Raw genomic sequence first — 19,702 nt, 5'->3', positions numbered from 1 at the left:
GTCACTCTGTATAGATATATCAGTTCTCCCTGTTTTAAGGTTTAAAATGTTGATATTATTATTGTTATTTTTGTTGTTTGGATGCCTCTCAGTTATGACACTGACATACAGAAACTCAATGGCATTGCAACCTATTATCCTGTGTCTCTGAGGGCTGCTCATTGGGTGACAGAGGTGAACACGGATGGGCCCTGCTCTCTTCCACCAGGCCTAATAATGGCCTACACATTGTTGGGATACCCGTATACACTCACACTGTCTGATAATAAACTACTGTATGTATGGAAAGATATGCTATCTCCACCCCAACAGATGTTCTTATTGCTGCTATGTTTTAAGTTATACAGACATTACTTGCTACACACGTATCTATGTCAGATTGGTATCGATGTTAAAATATTTTTGTTGTTATCTATGTTTTCTGAATATCTTATATCCAGCTGTATTACTAGTCCACACAACATAATCTTTGGCTGGCTTCTTTCTCCACCAGGTTCTACAATTCCACCTTCCCTGACTATCCCCCACCCAATATATGATATGCCTGCAGGCCTTGCACACATACTTGCATATTTAAGGAAAAATACAAGTCCCACACTCTCTGTCCCCTTATCCCCTATCTCAGAATGTCCACCCAGTCACTGACATGCCTGAATCTCTATAATGTAACATAATGGCCCTTAGGTTGATTACATGGAATGTAGGGGGCATTAATTCCCCGGTTAAAAGGAAATCTATTTTAACACACCTCCGCAGACTCAATGCGGATATCGCATTTCTACAAGAGACCCACCTCACTGATGGGGAGCATGAAAAACTGAGTAGTGACTGGGTGGGTAACATAGCTTATTTGTCATATCAAAGTAGCAGTAGGGGAATAGCTATCTTATTCGGTCAAAGACTGCAGGTAGAAATATTGAATACAATATTAGACCCCGACGGTAGGTTTCTCATCTTACAAGCATCTGTAGACAAAGTTAACTACACCTTCTGCAACATTTATGCCCCTAACACTAACTCCCTGCTCTTCTGAAAATCGCTGGTTCAGGCCTTATCTCCATTTATAGGCACCAAATTTATTCTGGGGGGAGATTTCAATCTAACTCCACATCCTACCTTGGACAGAACCTGGCCTACAGAGGATCTGACTAATAAATATATCCTCCGTTATAAGGGAAGATTTGAACTTAAGGTATTTAACTTGCTCTCTGACACTCTGGCTGTTTGTGATATTTGGCGCAGAAGGCACCCCGATGATAGGGATTTTACATGCCTTTCTAAGTATAACTCATCCCTTTCTAGATTAGACCTTTTCCTTATTTCAGACTCCCTAGTCTCCCAGGTTAAATCCGACAAGATTCACAACATTGTAAGCTCTGATCATAAGCCAGTGGAACTCACAGTAGGGGTTTTCCCCAATAAACCTAATAGGAACACACTACGTTTCCCCTCTTACCTTCTTACATCTGAATCCTTCCAAAAACACTTGATCCACACTTGGAATGATTTTTATACTGATAACTCTATACATTCCTCAGATCCACAATTATTCTGGCAAACCGCTAAAACGGTCCTTACAGGACATATTATATCATACATGGCTAATTTAAAATGTAGAATCCAACATAGATATAATACCCTACAAACTAGCTTAGGACAGACATACCCGACATACTGCACCCTAAAATCTCGCCCAGCATACGACAGTTATACTGCCGCTAAAGCGGAAATGGACACATTTGTCCAACAACAGGCCGCTACTGGCCTTCTCAAATCAGCAGGCCGATTTTACCGATTTGGCGGAAAGTCTGGGCGACTTTTAGCCACGCTTGTGAAAGCAAGATCAGTTAAGAAAGACATTGCCGCTTTGAAACATGAGGGGAAGATTTTCCGGACCCCTTTAGAGATAGCCGGCTGTCTGGCAGATTACTTCTCTAATCTTTATAAAAAACAGCAACCAAAATCCCCAAGCTCTTCTCATATTTTCTGGCAATCACTCACACTCCCCAACCTCACTCAGGACCAGTTAAACACACTGAATGTCCCAATAGTGCTGGAAGAAATCCAACATACCATTAAATCTCTGTCCTTGGGGAAAGTAGCGGGCCCGGATGGACTCCCTACCGAGTTCTATCGCTTACTGCTACCTCAGGTCTTGCCAATTCTATACCAACTATTTAATGACATGTTTAACCAAGAGGGGCAGCCGTCTAGATCTTTCACAATGGCCCCCATTACCCTGATCCCCAAGCCAGGGAAGGACCACACACTCCCTGAAGCGTACCGTCAATCGGTCTTTGTCCAAGGCAGATCTTTTGTAGTCAACTTGAGAAGAGTACTTCATGCCCTCAACCACTTTTGGACCAGACCCCCTGCCAAAAGCAGAAATGGGGCTCAGGAGGCCTTCCTGCTGTCCCTGGACGCAGAGAAGGCCTTCTATAGAGTTGAATGGCCTCACCTTTTTAATACTCTTCAGCAATTTCACTTTAAGGGCCCTTTCCTGGATTTTATCTGTAAACTTTACTCCTCCCCCATTGCGAGTATCTTGGTTAATGGCCTAAATTCCCCAAACTTTACTCTTGAGAGGGGTACACGTCAGGGATGCCCACTATCCCCCCTATTATTTAACTTAGCCTTAGAGCCACTTGCCCTGAAATTAAAACAAATCTTCCTGGGAATTACTATAGGGAACACTATTCTACACATGGCCCTATATGCGGACGACATGCTGCTTTTTGTGAATAACCCTTCTCGATACATCCCTAGACTTATTGACACCTTAAAAACCTTTAGAGATTTCTCAGGGTACAAAATAAATATGGCCAAGTCCGAGATATTGTGGCTTTCAGATCACAGCCTGGATATGGATAAGTACCCCTTTACCATACAGCCTAACAGACTTACGTATCTGGGTATCATCATACACAGAAACCCACAAAAGCTATAGGACCTCAACATTACCAAGCAGTGTATACAGTTGCAGCTTCAGCTAAAAGCCTGGGCCAAACTCCCCTTAGGTCTTACAGGAAGGATAAATTTACTTAAAATGACAATCTTACCTAAGCTCCTTTACCCACTTCTAATGTTGCCTTTTTTTCTTACCAAAGCAGACATGACTAATTTAAACAAAGCAATTCAATCCTTCATTTGGAAAGGTAGGAAAGCGCGCATAGCAGCTGCGACTTTGCAGCAACCATACCTCAGTGGGGGTCTAGCGCTTCCCAATCTCAAACTTTACAACTGGGCAGCACTAATCAGGCTGGTGATGGACTGGCAACTTGACACCACACACTTTCATAAACCGTCTCTAGAAGCAGCAGCTGTTTCCCCACATTCTTTAGCCTACCTACCATATATGCCCTCTACAAACCTGCCTGTTAAAAATAACTTTATGTACAGTGATGCCCTAAGAGCATGGAGACTAGCATTTAAATATCTGGGAGACAGATCCCCTGCTCCTAAATGCATTCCACTGATAGGAAACATAGAAATTAAACAGCCCCCTTCCGAGTCTGGAAGTCACAGGGGATCAGATCGGTGGGCAATCTTTTAGATCCTTTATTGCACACAGTCAAGACTTATCAGGACCATAAAAACCAGTACCACCTACCAAATTCACACTTCTATGCATACCTTCAGGCCCAACACTATACTAACACACTGATATCATGACATAACGATTTCTGGCAACCCTCTCCCTGGGCTCATATCCATATTGCATACAAATTGGGCAGTTTTTCTATTTCGCCCATCTACCGCCTTTTAATTACACATGCTTCCAAAGATGTCATGGGAAACATGCTAACCAAATTACAGAGGGAAGACCTGGGGGACATATCCCTTAGAGATATACTTACCAGCTTAGAAAGAACAAGGACTGCCAGCCTAGCGGTACATATTAGAGAAATGCCGATCAGGATGCTAAGCAGAGACTACATTACCCCCGCACGCAGATTTCACTGGAATAGGGACCTTCCAAGCCAGTGTATTTAATGTTCATTGTCAGAACCCACACTCAAACACTACTTCTTTGCGTATCCATATGTAAATCAATTCTGGAGACGTTTACAACACTGGGTCAAGATAACTTTCAAGATTGACCTCCTCTATGACTCTAAATTAATTTTCCTTCTATCATGGAAACCACAACATAAGTTGTTACATCCCATGCTTACTCTTAGTACCCTACTGGCCCGACAATGTATTCTGACACAGTGGACTTCCAAAAACCCTCCCACACTGACCCAATTTAAACATAGAATGCTTCGGCAAATGTATATAGAACAATTTGACACTACTCTAGATACCAAACATAGGTTGAGACCTTTCCTTCGTAAATGGCAGAGTTATATACTAAGCCTCCCCATCTGTCAACAAAAACAGATATTGAGACCTTTCTTGCACCATGAGGTGTTTATTGAAGCGATGCTTAGAGGCAAATGGAGCAATATACTTTAACACACCCCACATACCCCCTGAGTGGAGAAACAGATCAGCGACTTAGTGTGGACCTAGCTGGAAATACTTTCATCCGGTTTTAGTGTGTTTTGTTAATATAAATGTTTGATAGTTGTAAATAGTAAGATAAAAATGGAAAATGATAGAGGAAAACACATGACCTAGTGAATATACATGCCTTTATTTCTCTTACTGATCATGAATATGCATATTTCATATTGAAATTATTTGAGAGACTATATTACTGACTTATGTACTAAAATTTGTCTAACATTTATGCCATATCTCCTCTTGTTATGCTGGAGAACATAAGTCTCTGTTTATCTGTGTACTCACATGTGTTCCTTCTATTTAATAAAGATAATTAAAACAAAAAAGAAGAAACAAAACCTTCCAAGATAACAACTTAATATATATGGAATGCAGATGCTTAAACGGAGCCTGCTGCAAAACTTTAAGAACAAGGTTAAGAAACCGACTTAAACACAGACCTGATTCTGACCAGGGGCTGACAAAAAGATTGCACATCTGGTACAGTCGCCAGACGCTTATGTAACAAAATGGACAAAGCAGAAATCTGACCATTCAGAGTACTTGACAAACCCTTCTCCAGACCTTCCTGGAGAAATGACAAAATTCTAAGAATCTTGACCCTACTCCAAGAGTGGCCCTTGGATTCACACCAATAAAGATATTTACACCATATCTTATGAGAAATTTTTCTAGTAACAGGCTTGCGAGCCTGAATCATAGTCTCAATGACCGACTCAAAAAACCCACGCTTAGACAGAACTAAGCGTTCAATCTCCAAGCAGTCAGCTTCAGAGAAATTAGATTTGGATGGAGGAAGGGACCCTGAAGTAGAAGGCCCTACCTGAGAGGCAGTCTCCAAAGTGGAAGAGACAACATCTCTACTAAATCTGCATACCAGATCCTGCAAGGACACGCAGGAGCTATGAGAATTACTGACGCTCTCTCATGCTTGAAACAAGCAATGACTCGTGGAAGGAGAGCGAACGCCAGCGCATCTATCAGAGCGACCTGAGGATCCCTTGACCTCGAACCGTACCTGGGAAGCTTGGCATTCTGCTGAGACGAGATCAGATCTATCTCCGGCACCCCCCCCCCATTTGAGGGTCAAGCTGGAGAACACCTCCGGATGGTGCTCTCACTCCCAGGGATGAAAAAAATGTCTGCTCAGAAAATCCGCTTCCCAGTTGTCCACTCTTGGAATGTGGATAGCAGATATATAGCAATTGTGAGCTTCCGCCCACTAAATAACCCGCGCTACCTCCTTCATGGCTAAGGAACTCTGAGTTCCTCCTTGGTGATTGATGTAAGCCACTGAGGTTATGTTGTCTGACTGGAACCTGATAAACCGGGCTAAAGCTAACTGAGGGCAAGCCATCAGTGCATTGAAAATTGCTCTCAACTCCAATATGTTTATGGGGAGAATAAACTCCTCCAGAGTCCAGAGTCCCTGCTCCTTTAACAAATCCCAGACTGCTCCCCAGCCCAGCAAGCTAGCATCCATGGTCACACCCAGGAAGGTCTCTGGAAGCATGTGCCCTGAGACAGATGGTCCTGAGAAAGTCACCACGGGAGAGAGTCTCTTGTCGACTGATCTAGATCTATCTTTTGGGACAGATCCACATAGTCCCCGTTCCATTGTCTGAGCATGCATAACTGCAGAGCTCTCAAATGGAACCGAGCTAATGGGATGATGTCCATGGAAGCTACCATAAGACCAATTACCTCCATACTTTGAGCCACTGAAGGTCGAACAATAGACTGTAGAGAGAGGCAAAAAGAAAGGATTTTCATAGATAGAGAATCTATTATGGTACCTAAGAAAACAACCCTTGTAGCTGGAATAAGGGAACTCTTTCCCAGATTAACTTTCTAACCGTGGGAACGTAGAAAAGACAACAAGATCTCTGTATGATGGTGCCTGAACCAGAATGTCATCCAGATACGGCACCACTGCAATTCCCCAAGACCAGATCACTCCCAAGAGAGCCCCAGAACCTTTGAAAAAATTCTGGGAGCTGTGGCAAGACCAAATGGAAGAGCTACAAACTGAAAGTGTTTGTCCAGAAAGGCAAATCTCAGAAATTTGTGATGATCCCTGTGAATGGGAACATGAAGGTACGCATCTTTCAGGTCTATGGTTATCATGATGAACTGACCCTCTTGGACCAATGTAATAATGGAACGTATAGTGACCATCCTGAAATATGGTACTCTAAGAAACTTGTTTAGACATTTCAGGTCTAGAATAGGACGGAAAGTTCCATCTTTTTTCGGAACCACAAACAGGTTGGAATAGAACCCTAGACCCTGTTCCTGAATCGGAACAGAAACTACCACTCCCAAATCTAAAAGGTCCTGTATACATTTCAAGAATGCCTCTCTTTTTATCTGGTCTGCAGATAATTTTGAGAGGTAGAACCTTCCCCTGGGAGGAAAGGTCTTGAACTCTAATTTGTAACCATGGGATACTATGCCAACAGCCCAAGGGTCTGGGACATCTCTTACCCATGCTTGGGAAAACCACAAAAGTCTGCCCCCCACTTGATCCTTTCCCGGACCGTGGGCAGAGCCTTCATGCTGATTTATAATCAGCTGCGGGCTTCTTAGATTGCTTCCCTTATTCCAAGACTGATTAAGTTTCCAAGATGGCTTGGACTGTTCCTGTTTGGAAGAGGTAGGGGAAGGCTTACCTCTGAAGTTATGAAAGGAACGAAAATTACTCTGATGTCCTTTTGATCTATTATTTTTATCTTGCGGCAGAAAAGAACCTTTACCACTCATGATATTTGAAATGATTTCTGCCAAACCGGGCCCAAACAAGGTCTTACTCTTGTAAGGAATCGCCAAAAGCTTGGATTTAGATAAAACATCTGCTGACCAAGATTTCGACCATAAAGCTCTGCATGCTAATACCGTGAAACCAGATATTTTTGCACCCAACCTAATAACCTGCAATGCAGCATCAGTAGTAAAGGAATTGGCTAACCTAAGAGCCTTAATCCTGTCTTGGATCTCCTCTAAGGAACTTTCCACCTGAAGAGACTCATACAATGCGTCAAACCAATAGGCTGCTGCACTCATCACAGTGGCAATACACAATGCAGGTTGCCATTGGAGACCCTGATGAACATACATATTTTTCAAATAGGCCTCCAGCTTTTTATCCATTGGATCCTTGAAAGAGCAGCTATCCTCAATAGGAATCGTAGTTCTCTTAGCCAAAGTCAAAATAGCCCCTTTCACTTTGGGCACCGTTTGCCATTAATGAATTCCACTTTGGGCACCGTTTGCCATTAATGAATTTAGCCACAGAAAACATCTTAAAAAGAGACGGAGAAAAATGAATTCCAGGTCTCTCCTATTCTTGTGCAATAATTTCTGTAGCATGGTCTGGCACAGAAAACACCTCTATGGAGGAAGGAACATCAAAGTATTTATTAAGTTTGCTAGATTTCTTAGGGTTGACTGCGACAGAAGTTTCGGAGTCGTCCAAAATAGCCAAAACCTCCTTTAACAAAACACGGAGGTGTTCAAGCTTAAATCTGAAGGAAACCACTTCAGCATCAGAAGGAATTACACTGAATATGAGATTTCACCCTCAGAGGCTACAGAAGTATCTTCCTCTTCAGACTTATGAGAAAGAACAACCTTACATTCTGAATCTCTAATCTTCCTCTTGCGTTTTCCCTGAAGCATGGGAATAGCAGCTAATGCCTCAGATACTGCAACAGACACCTGGGCAGCAATTTCTGCTTTCAAATAAAGTTCTCCTAGAGATTGAGAGGAACCGCAGGGCACTGCATGTGATGCCTCTGAGGCTTGGGACGTTTGAGGAGAAGACTGTGACATAGTCTGAACAGCATCAACCTGAGAGAGTGGTGGCTCAGAATCAAAAAGTTTACCTTTATGCAGCAGAGTCCACTCAATGCATGAGGAACACAAAAAGGCAAGGGAGGTTCAATTTGGTTATCAAGGCAAAGCTTGCAATTAACTAAAGGAACAAAATCCTGATCCATAGTGGAAATAAAAACTTAATTATCTCAGTAAAAGATTTATTTCAGTATTGTCCCTTTAAAAATAACTCCCAAACAAACATCAGTGCCTCATAAACAATCCAAAAGGTCATTATAAAATTTGAAATTTAGGAGAAAAAATTATTTAACATTTTCCGCAATTAACACAAAAAACTTACACACCTACACCCCAGCGACTAGCTGAGGTGCCTTCCTGCCTCCACTAAATATCGGAGCTGAAACTGAGAATCTCTTCTCTAAAATCGCGACCACTCCAGCAACAGGAAGTCACGTATACGTGAACAGCGGCAAAATTGCGTCACAGCTTACTTAAAAGGAAAAGATCAGAGCAAACCTACTTAGCCGACGAATAAATACATTCCAAACAGATCCGCCTCCCAGCATCATAAAGGAAAAATAGCTGGAACGGCGGAAGCAGTCGAAAGAATACTACAATCAGCATGGTCTGACCTAATAAGTGCACCAACACACAAAGCAATAACCCCTGAGCCACCAAATAATTTTTTTTATCCTTATTAAAAATAACGTTACTCTCTGTGTCACAGCCAAGTGCCCAGTAATGTGCAAATAAAACTTTTTTTTTTTATCTATCTATCAAGTGCCAGAGACTCTGAGAAAAAAACAATTGGCACTTACCTGCACTTCTAGCAGGACAGCTCACCCAGTATGAGAGGAAGCCACTCCTCACAGAGACCTGTGGAAAAAAGAAAGATCAGAGTACACCCACTCAGGCTTTCTATACAGGGGCAGCAATCTGTTAGAAAAAACACAGTGAGGCCCACCCCACAAGTTTCTAACTGTTTAAAAGCCACCACTGCCCTACTGAAGAGACTAACATGGAGTACAGCTAGACCCAGACTTAAGAGGAAAGATCAGAGCAAACCTACTCTGGCTTTCAAAATAATAAAATCTTGATTGAAGTGAAAAAATCAGACACCAAAAACTTCACCTCCACCTTGTACCGAAGGCAAAGAGAATGACTGGGGGTTGTGGGTAAGGGAAGTGATATTTAACAGCTTGGCTGTGGTGCTTTTTGCCTCCTCCTTAGCTGTTTATTGCAAGGTTTGTTTCCCACCATAAGTGTTATTAGGTCTGGCTCCCACATATGGTAAGTACACAGTATTATGAAAAGACCATTAAGAGCCAAGTATACCATTTCTGCTTATCATAACCCCAAGCTCGTCTCTTTATATCGGATGCAATATTACAATGTTTGCAGGAATTCTTCCCTTAAACTAAGTGTCACCTGCTAGCTCAGTCTGTTTGTTTAGTATGGACTGAATAATGTGAAATATTATATGCAGCGGCTCATGTAAAAGTACTTGATGAGGAATAAGAATGGTCTCTCAATCAAGGACATAGCTTAACTGGGACCTAAGTCATCAATTAATTGAATAAATATAACATTTTAAATAGAGCACACATTTTAGCTATCACCATTAAACCACAAAAACATAATTTATGTAAGAACTTACCTGATAAATTAATTTCTTTCATATTGGCAAGAGTCCATGAGCTAGTGACGTGTGGGATATACAATCCTACCAGGAGGGGCAAAGTTTCCTAAACCTCAAAATGCCTATAAATACACCCCTCACCACACCCACAATTCAGTTTAACAAATAGCCAAGTAGTGGGGTGATAGAAAAAGGAGTAAAAAAGCATACAAAAAAAGAGGAACTGGAAATATAATTGTGCTTTTATATAAAAAATCATAACCACCAGAAAAAGGGTGGGTCTCATGGACTCTTGCCAATATGAAAGAAATTAATTCATCAGGTAAGTTGTTACATAAATGATGTTTGCTTTCATGTAATTGGCAAGAGTCCATGAGCTAGTGACATATGGGATATAAATACCCAAGATGTGGAAGTCCACCGAAGAGTCGCTAGAAAGGGAGGGATAAAATAAAAACAGCCATTTTCCGTTGAAAAAATTAAACCCACAAAAAATAAGTTTTTCTCATAAATTGAAAGAAAAAAACTTAAAACAGCTGCCTGAAGAACTTTTCTACCAAAGACTGCTTCAGAAGAAGCAAATACATAAAAATGGTAAAATTTAGTAAATGTATGCAAAGAAGACCAAGTTGCTGCTTTGCAAATCTGATCAACTGAAGCTTCATTCTTAAAAGTCCAAGAAGTGGAGACTGATCTAGTAGAATAAGCTGTGACCCTCTGAGGTGGGGACTGTCCCTTCTCCAAATAAGCTTTATGAATCAAAAGCTTTAACCAAGATGCCAAAGAAAAGGCAGAATATTTCTGACCTTTCCTAGAACCAGAGAAGACAACAAGACTAGAAGTCTTCCTGAAATCTTTAATAGCTTCAACATAATATTTCAAAGCTCTTACAACATCCAAAGAATGCAAATATCTTTCAAGAGCATTCTTGGGATTAGGACACAAGGAAGGAACAACAATTTCCCTACTAATGTTGTTAGAATTCCCAACCTTAGGAAGAAATGTAAACGAAGCCCGCATGACAGCCTTATCCTGATGGAAAATCAGAAAAAGAGACTCACAAGAGAGAGCAGACAATTCGGAAACTCTTCTAGCTGAAGAGATAGTCAAAAGAAACAATACTTTCCAAGAAAGTAGTTTAATTTCAAAATAATGCATAGGCTCAAAAGGAGGAGCCTGCAAAGTTCTTAAAACCAAATTAAGACTCCAAGGAGGAGAGATTGATTTAATAACAGGCTTGATACGAACCAAAGCCTGAACAAAACAGTGACTATTAGGAAGCTTAGCAATCTCTCTATTAAATAAAACAGAGCAGAGATTTGTCCCTTCAAAGTATTTGCAGACAAACCTTTATCCAAACCATCCTGAAGAAACTGTAAAATTCTAGGAATTCTAAAAGAATGCCAGAATTTATGAAAAGAACACCATAAAATATAGGTCTTCCAAACTCAAAAATAAATCTTTCTTGAAACAGATTTACGAGACTGTAGCATAGTATTAATCACTGAGTCAGAGAAACCTCTATGGCTAAGTACTAAGCGTTCAATTTCCATACCTTCAAATTTATCGATTTGAGATCCTGATGGAAAAACGACCCTTGAGACAGAAGGTCTGGTCTTTAAGGAAGTGGCCTGGATGGAGAGACTACTCCCCCGGATGTAAGGTCTGACGGCTGAGATAATCCACTTCCTAATTGTCTACACCTGGGAAATGCACCACAGAAAATAGACAAGAGCTGGATTCTGCCCAATAAACTATCCAAGATACTTCTTTCATAGCTAGGGGACTGCGAGTCCCACCTTGATGATTGACATATGCCACAGTTGTGATATTGTCCATCTAAAAACAAATAAATGGTTCTCTCTTTAACAGAGGCCAAACCTGAAGAGCCCTGAAAATAGCACAGAGTTCTAAAATATTGATTGGTAACCTCGCCTCTTGAGGTTTCCAAACCCCTTGTGCTGTCAGAGATCCCCAGACAGCTCCCCAACCTGAAAGACTTGCATCTGTTGTGATTATAATCCAAGTAAGACGAACAAAAGAAGCCCCCTGAATTAAACGATGATGGTCTAACCACCAAGTCAGAGAGAGTTGAATGTTGGGATTTAAGTATATCAATTGTGATATCTGAGTATAATCCCCGCACCATTGATTCAGCTTGCAAAGCTGTAGAGGTCTCATTTGAAAATGAGCAAAGAGGATCGCGTCTGATGCTGCAGTCATGAGACCTAAAACTTCCATGCACATAGCCACTGAAGGGGATGATTGAGACTGAAGGATTCGACAAGCTGAAACCAATTTCATTTGTCTCTTGTCTGTTAAGGACAGAGTCATGGACACTGAATCCATCTAGAAACCTAAAAAGGTGGCCCTTGTCTGAGGAATCAAGAAACTCTTTGGTAAATGGATTCTCCAACCATGTCTTTAAAGAAACAACACTAGTTTATTCGTGTGAGATTCGGCTAATTGTAAAGACTGAGCTAGAACCAAGATATCATCCAAATAAGGAATCACTGCAATATCCTGTCCTTTGATTACAGATAGAAGGGCACCGAGAACCTTCGAAAAGATCCTTGGAGCTGTTGCTAGGCCAAATGGAAGAGCGACAAATTGGTAATGCTTGTCTAGAAAAGAGAATCTCAGAAACCGATAGTGGTCTGGATGAATCGGAATGTCAAGATATGCATCCTGTAAGTCTATCGTGGACATATAATGACCTTGCTGAACAAAAGGCAAAATAGTCCTTATAGTCACCATCTTGAAAGTTGGGACTCTTAGAAAACGATTCAAAAACTTTAGATCCAGAAATGGCCTGAATGAATTTTCTTTCTTTGGGACAATGAATAGATTTGAATAAAACCCCAGACCCTGTTCCTGAAACGGAACTGGTATTATTACCCCTGAAAGCTCTAGATCTGAAACACACTTCAGAAAAGCCTGAGCCTTCATCGGTTTTACTGGAACGTTAATCTGAATCCTATTCGATACCCTTGAGAGACAATACTCTGAATTCTACGGATTTTGAACAGAATCTGCCCAAATATCTTGGAATAATTTCAATCTGCCCCCACCAGCTGAACTGGATCGAGGGCCGCACCTTCATGCAGACTTGGGGGCTGGCTTTGGTTTCTTAAAAGGCTTGGATTTATTCCAACTTGAAGAAGGTTTCCAATTGGAACCACCAAAGTCTTTAGGGGAAGGATTGGTTTTCTGTTCCTTGTTCTGTTGAAAAGAACAAAAACGATTAGAAGCTTTAGATTTACCCTTAGATCTTTTATCCTGAGGCAAAAAAACTCCCTTCCCTCCAGTGATAGTTAAAATAATTGAATCCAACTGAGAACCAAATAAATTGTTACCTTGAAAAGAAAGAGATAGTAATCTAGACTTAGATACCATGTCAGCATTCCAAGATTTGAGCCATAAAGCTCTTCTAGCTAAAATAGCTAAAGACATAGATTTAACAACAATTTTTATTGATATTAAAAATAGCATCACAGATAAAATGATTAGCATGTTGAAGCAAACTAACAATGCTAGACAAATCAGGATCTGTTTCCTGTTGCGCTAAGCTATCGAACCAAAAGGTTGATGCAGCTGCAACATCAGCCATAACAATGGCAGGCCTGAGAAGATAGCCAGAATATAAATAAGCTTTCCTTAGATAAGATTCAAGTTTCCTATCTAAATGATCTTTAAAAGAAGTTCTGTCTTCCATAGGAATATTAGTACGTTTGGCAAGAGTAGAAATAGCCCCATCAACTTTGGGGACTTTTTCCCAAAACTCTAATCTAGCTGCTGGCAAAGGGTACAACCTATTAAACCTAGAAGAAGGAATGAAAGAAGTACCAGGCTTAATCAATTCTTTAGCAATCACATCAGCAATAGCATCAGGAACTGGAAAAACCTCAGGAGTAACCACAGGAGGTTTATAAACAGAATTTAAACCTTTACTAGTTTTGATATAAAGAGGACTAGACTTCTCAATATCCAAAGTAACCAACAAGGAACAAATATACTCAATCGTGAAAAGATAAGTAGATTTGTCAGTGTCAATGTCTGAGGTAAGATCTTCTGAATCAGAGAGATCCTCATCAGAGGAGGATATTTCAGTATGTTGTCGGTCATTAGAAATTTCATCAAATTTATGAGAAGTTTTAAAAGACCTTTTACGTTTATTAGAAGGCTGAATAGCAGACAAAGCCTTCTGTATCGCATCAGCAATATAATTTTTCATATCAACAGGGATATCATGTACATTAGATGTTGAAGGAATAACAGAAACTGTACTAGTACTGATGGAAACGTTTTCTGCGTGCAAAAGCTTATCATGACAACTGTTACATACTACAGATGGCGATATAATCTCAGCTAATTTACAACAGATACACTTAGCTTTGGTAGAACTGTGATCAGGCAGCAGGGTTCCAACAGTTGCTTCGGAGACATCTTGCAAAATGTAAAAGAAAAAACATTAAAGCTAAATTTACAATTTCCTTATATGTTTCAGGAATGGGAAAAAATGCAAACAGTATAGCCCTCTAAGCATAAAGAAGGGAAGAGGCATATAGGAAGTGGGGTGAAAAATAAACTACATTTTTTGACACCAAGTATGATGCACGCCGCAACCTAGTGCAAGGAAACCTGGCATCAACTAAGACCCCGGAAATGACGATCTTGCGTCATCAAAGACGTACCTTTGCGCCAAAAAAATTCTCGCACCAAGAATTACGCAATAAATAACAGCATTTTGCGCCCTCGTGAGCCTAATTTTGCCCGCAAAATTAAAAGAAAAAACAGTCAATTTGAAAAAACATAATTTATGTAAGAACTTACCTGATAAATTCATTTCTTTCATATTAGCAAGAGTCCATGAGCTAGTGACGTATGGGATATACATTCCTACGAGGAGGGGCAAAGTTTCCCAAACCTTAAAATGCCTATAAATACACCCCTCACCACACCCACAATTCAGTTTAACGAATAGCCAAGAAGTGGGGTGATAAGAAAAGAGCAAAAGCATAAAAAATAAGGAATTGCAATAATTGTGCTTTTATACAAAAAAATCATAACCACCTCAAAAAGGGTGGGCCTCATGGACTCTTGCTAATATGAAAGAAATGAATTTATCAGGTAAGTTCTTACATAAATTATGTTTTCTTTCATGTAATTAGCAAGAGTCCATGAGCTAGTGACGTATGGGATATAAATACCCAAGATGTGGAACTTCCACGCAAGAGTCACTAGAGAGGGAGGGATAAAATAAAGACAGCCAATTCCGCTGAAAAAATAATCCACTACCCAAATCAAAAGTTTCAATTTTAATAATTATAAGCAGAAGAATCAAACTGAAACAGCTGCCTGAAGTACTATTCTACCAAAAAACTGCTTTTAAAGAAGAGAAAACATCAAAATGGTAGAATTTAGTAAAAGTATGCAAAGAAGACCAAGTCATTGCTTTGCAAATTTGATCAACAGAAGCTTCATTCTTAAAAAGCCCAGGAAGTAGAAACTGACCTAGTAGAATGAGCCGTAATCCTCTGAGACGGGGAATAATCCGACTCCAAATAAGCATAATGAATCAAAAGCTTAACCAAGATGCCAAAGAAATGGCAGAAGCCTTCTGACCTTCCTAAAACCAGAAAAGATAACAAATAGACTAGAAGTCTGTCTGAAATCTGAGTAGTTTCAACATAATATTTCAAAACTCTTACCACATCCTAAAGAATGTAAGAATCTTACCAAAGAATTAGTAGGATTAGGACACAAGGAAAAAACAATAATTCCTCCATTAATGTTGTTAGAATTCACAACTTAGGTGAAAATTGAAATGAGGACAGCAAAAAAACACTTTATCCTGATGAAAAATCAGAACAAGGAGATTCACAAGAAAGAACAGATAATTCAAAAACTGTTCTAACTGAAGAGATGTCCAAAAAGAACAATACTTTCCATGAAAGTAATGAATGTCCAGAGCAAGCATATGCTCAAAATAGAAGAGCCTGAAAAACCTTCAGAACCCAATTAAGACTCCAAGGAGGAGAAATTGGCTTAATGACAGGTTTGATACCAATCAAAACCTGAAAAAAATGATGAATATAAGGAAGTAACACTGCCTTATCCTGATGAAAAATCAGAAAAGGATATTCACAAAAAAGAACAGATAACTCAAAAACTCTTCTAGTAGAAGAAATAACCAAAAGGAACAATACTTTTCCAAGAAAGTAATTTAATGTACAGAAAATGCATAGTTTCAAACGGAGGAGCCTGTAAAGCCCTCAGCACCAAATTGAGACTCCAAAGAGGAGAGATTGAATTAATGACAGGCTTGATATGGACCAAAGCCTGTACAACACAATGAATATCAGGATGATTAGCAATCTTTCTGTGAAAAAAGAACAGAAAGAGTAGAGATTTGTCCTAACAAAGAACTGAAGACAAAACCTTATCCAAACCAACCTGAAAAAAAAAGAAAATTCTATGAATTTTAAAAGAATGCCAAGAAAAGTAAGTCTTCCAGACTCAATATAAATCTTTCTAGAGACAGATTTATGAGCCTGAAACATAGTATTAATCAATGAGTCAGAAAAACCTCTATGACTAAAAACCAAGCGTTCAATCTCCATCCCTTCAAATTTAATGATTTGAGATCCTGATGGAAAAAATGGCCTTGAGAAAGAAAAGGTCTGGTTTAAACGGAGGTGTCCAACGTTGGCAACTGGCCATCCGAATGAGATTCGTATACCAAAACCTGAGAGGCCATGCTGGAGCTACCAGCATAACAAACAAATACTCCATAAGAATTTTGGAAGAAGAACTAGAGGCGGAAAGAAATAGGCAAAAAGATAATTCCAAAGAAATGTCAATGCATACACTACTTCCGCCTGAAGATTCCCGGACCTTAATAGGCCCCTGGGAAGTTCTCTATTCAGATGAGATGAAAAACATATCTGGGTAAGAGAGACCATTCTCCCGGAAGAAAAACTTGATTAACAGAGATAATCCGCTTCCCAAATATCTATACCTGGGATAAAAACCACAGAATTTAGATAGGAGCTGGATTTAGCCCAAGCTAATATCCGAGACACTTATGTCACAACCTAAGGACTGATAGTCCTACTCTGATGATTGACCTACACCATAGTAGTGTTATTGTTTGAAAAACATTAAACGTCTCTTCTTCAAAAAGAAACAAACTGAAAAAAACTTTGAGAAAGCACGGAGTTCTAAAATATCAAATGGTAATCTCGCCTCCTGAGATTTCCAAACCCCTTGTGCTGACAGAGATCCTCAGACAGCCTCCCAACCAAAAAGACTCGCATCTGTAGAGATCATGGTCCAGGTTGAAAGAAATGAAGAGACCTGTAGAACTAAATGATGGTGATCTTAACCACCAAATCAAGAGAGATAAATATTAGGATTCGAAGATTTAAAATGCGAAATCCTAGAATCCCTGCACCATAATTCAGCATAAAGGACTGAAAAGGTTCTTGAGCAAAGGGAATTAAATCCAATGCTGTGGCCATAAGACCTAAAACTTCTATGCATATATAGCAACTGAAAGAAATAATAGAGACTAAAGGTACCGACAAACGGAACACAATAAAATTGTCCCTTGTCTGATAGAGACAAAGACAGAGACACAAATATCTGGAAACCTAAAAAAGGTGACCCTTGTGTGAGGAATCAAGAGCTTTTGAAAAAAAGATCCTCTAACTATGTCCTGAAGAGCAAAGTGAATCATATGAGATTCCGCATCCTCAGAAAATAATCTGAATGAAAACAGAAAAATGAAAATATGCATTTATTGTATCTAATGAAAACAAATAATGCTATCACTGACCAAAAGGCAGAATAGTTTGAATAAAACTCCAAAACCTAGTTCCCAAAAATGGAACTGGAAGAAATACCCCAGAAGATTCCAGGTCTGAGCAGCGCTTGAACCCCATGGGTGCCCAGCCATGCTTCAACAGTACCCAAAATATATAGGACCGAAACACACTTAAAGAAAGTGTTAGCCTTACTGGAATAAAATTAAAGAAATTTGGACCGAATAGAACCAAATAAATTTCAAAAAAGTCTTAACCTGCCCCTTGCCAGCCAAGCTGGAATACGGCACGTACATCGCAATAATAGGGAGCTGATTTCGAACTGAAAAATTTCCAATTATAAACATGTTACTTGGGAAAGAATTCAGGAATTTGTTCCTTAATAAGAACAACCAAACTAGTATAAGCTTAAAGTTTTAGTCTTAGAACTCAATCTTGAAGCCCAGAGTAACAGTTAAGAATTGAATCCAATTATAAAACAAATAATTGATTATCTTAGAACAAAGAAATATGGATTTTATAAAAATCACAAAATTCTTCTAGCTAAAATAGCTAAAGACATAGATTAACCCTCATTTGCGAAAATATTCAATAAAATGAAGACACAAATGAAATTATTAGCATGATAGTTCAGTTTAAAGGAACAGTCAATACAGTGGACTTAATAAATAAATGCAAAATAACAAGACAAATGCAACAGCACCTAGTCTAGTAAATGTTGTCCCTTAACAATGCTAAAATAAATCATAATCTGATACTTGATCTTAAAGTAAACAGAACAAAAATGAAACAATTGCAAAATCCAAATAAATCACAGGACCAAGAAAAGTACCTGAAACTAAATAATTTTCCATAAATAAGATACAACCATCTAAAGGAAAATAAATACTATTTTGCTATAGAAACAATAGCATAATTAGTAGGAGTAGAGATAGCCCCAAAAAATTGGAGAACCCTCCAAATTGAATTTAACTGCTGGCAAAGAATATAGTTTAAAACCTTTGAAGAAGGAATAAAAGAAAATTCTCAGCCTACTATTCCATTCCCTAGTATGGGGAATTGGAAAGAAAACCTCTGAAAACACAGAAGAATAAATAGGCAGAAATAGTGTCAGCTAGTCTTAAAGAACTAGTTACCTTAATATCAAAAATAATCAACACCTTTTCAACAAAGAACAAATGTACTTTAATAAAAAAATAATAAAAAAGTAGATTTGTTAGTGTCAATATCTGATGAAGAAAATTCTGAAAGAGAAAAAACATCATCAGAGAAGGATAAATCAGTATTTAAAAAATGCCAATGAACAAGCTTCTAGCAACCAGAAGCAATAAACAATGAGACTTAAATATTGTGGAGACTACAATGACGCTTAAATTTTTTAGCGCCAAAAAAGCCGCCCACATTATTTGGCGCCTAAATCCTTTTGGCGCCAAAAATGACGCCACATCCGGTAACGCCGACATTTTTTGGCGCAAAAACGTCAAAAAAATTACGCAACTTCCGGCGACACGTATGACGCCGGAAATGACAAGAAAATTTTTGCGCCAAGAAAGTCCGCGCCAAGAATGACGCAATAAAATGAAGCATTTTCAGCCCCCGCGAGCCTAACAGCCCACAGGAAAAAAAGTCAAATTTTAAGGTAAGAAAAAATTGATTGATTCATATGCATTATCTCAAATATGAAACTGACTGTCTGAAATAAGGAACGTTGAACATCCTGAATCAAGGCAAATAAATGTTTAAACACAAATATTTAGAACTTATATAAAAGTGCCCAACCATAGCTTAGAGTGTCACAAAAATAAGACTTACTTACCCCAGGACACTCATCTACATGTAGTAGAAAGCCAAACCAGTACTGAAACGAGAATCAGTAGAGGAAATGGTATATATA

Source organism: Bombina bombina, chromosome 2 (genome assembly GCF_027579735.1).
Source record: "Bombina bombina isolate aBomBom1 chromosome 2, aBomBom1.pri, whole genome shotgun sequence".
In the NCBI taxonomy this organism is placed as follows: domain Eukaryota; kingdom Metazoa; phylum Chordata; class Amphibia; order Anura; family Bombinatoridae; genus Bombina; species Bombina bombina.
The sequence above is the reverse complement of the archived record's forward strand: the minus strand, read 5'-3'. Positions refer to the sequence as shown.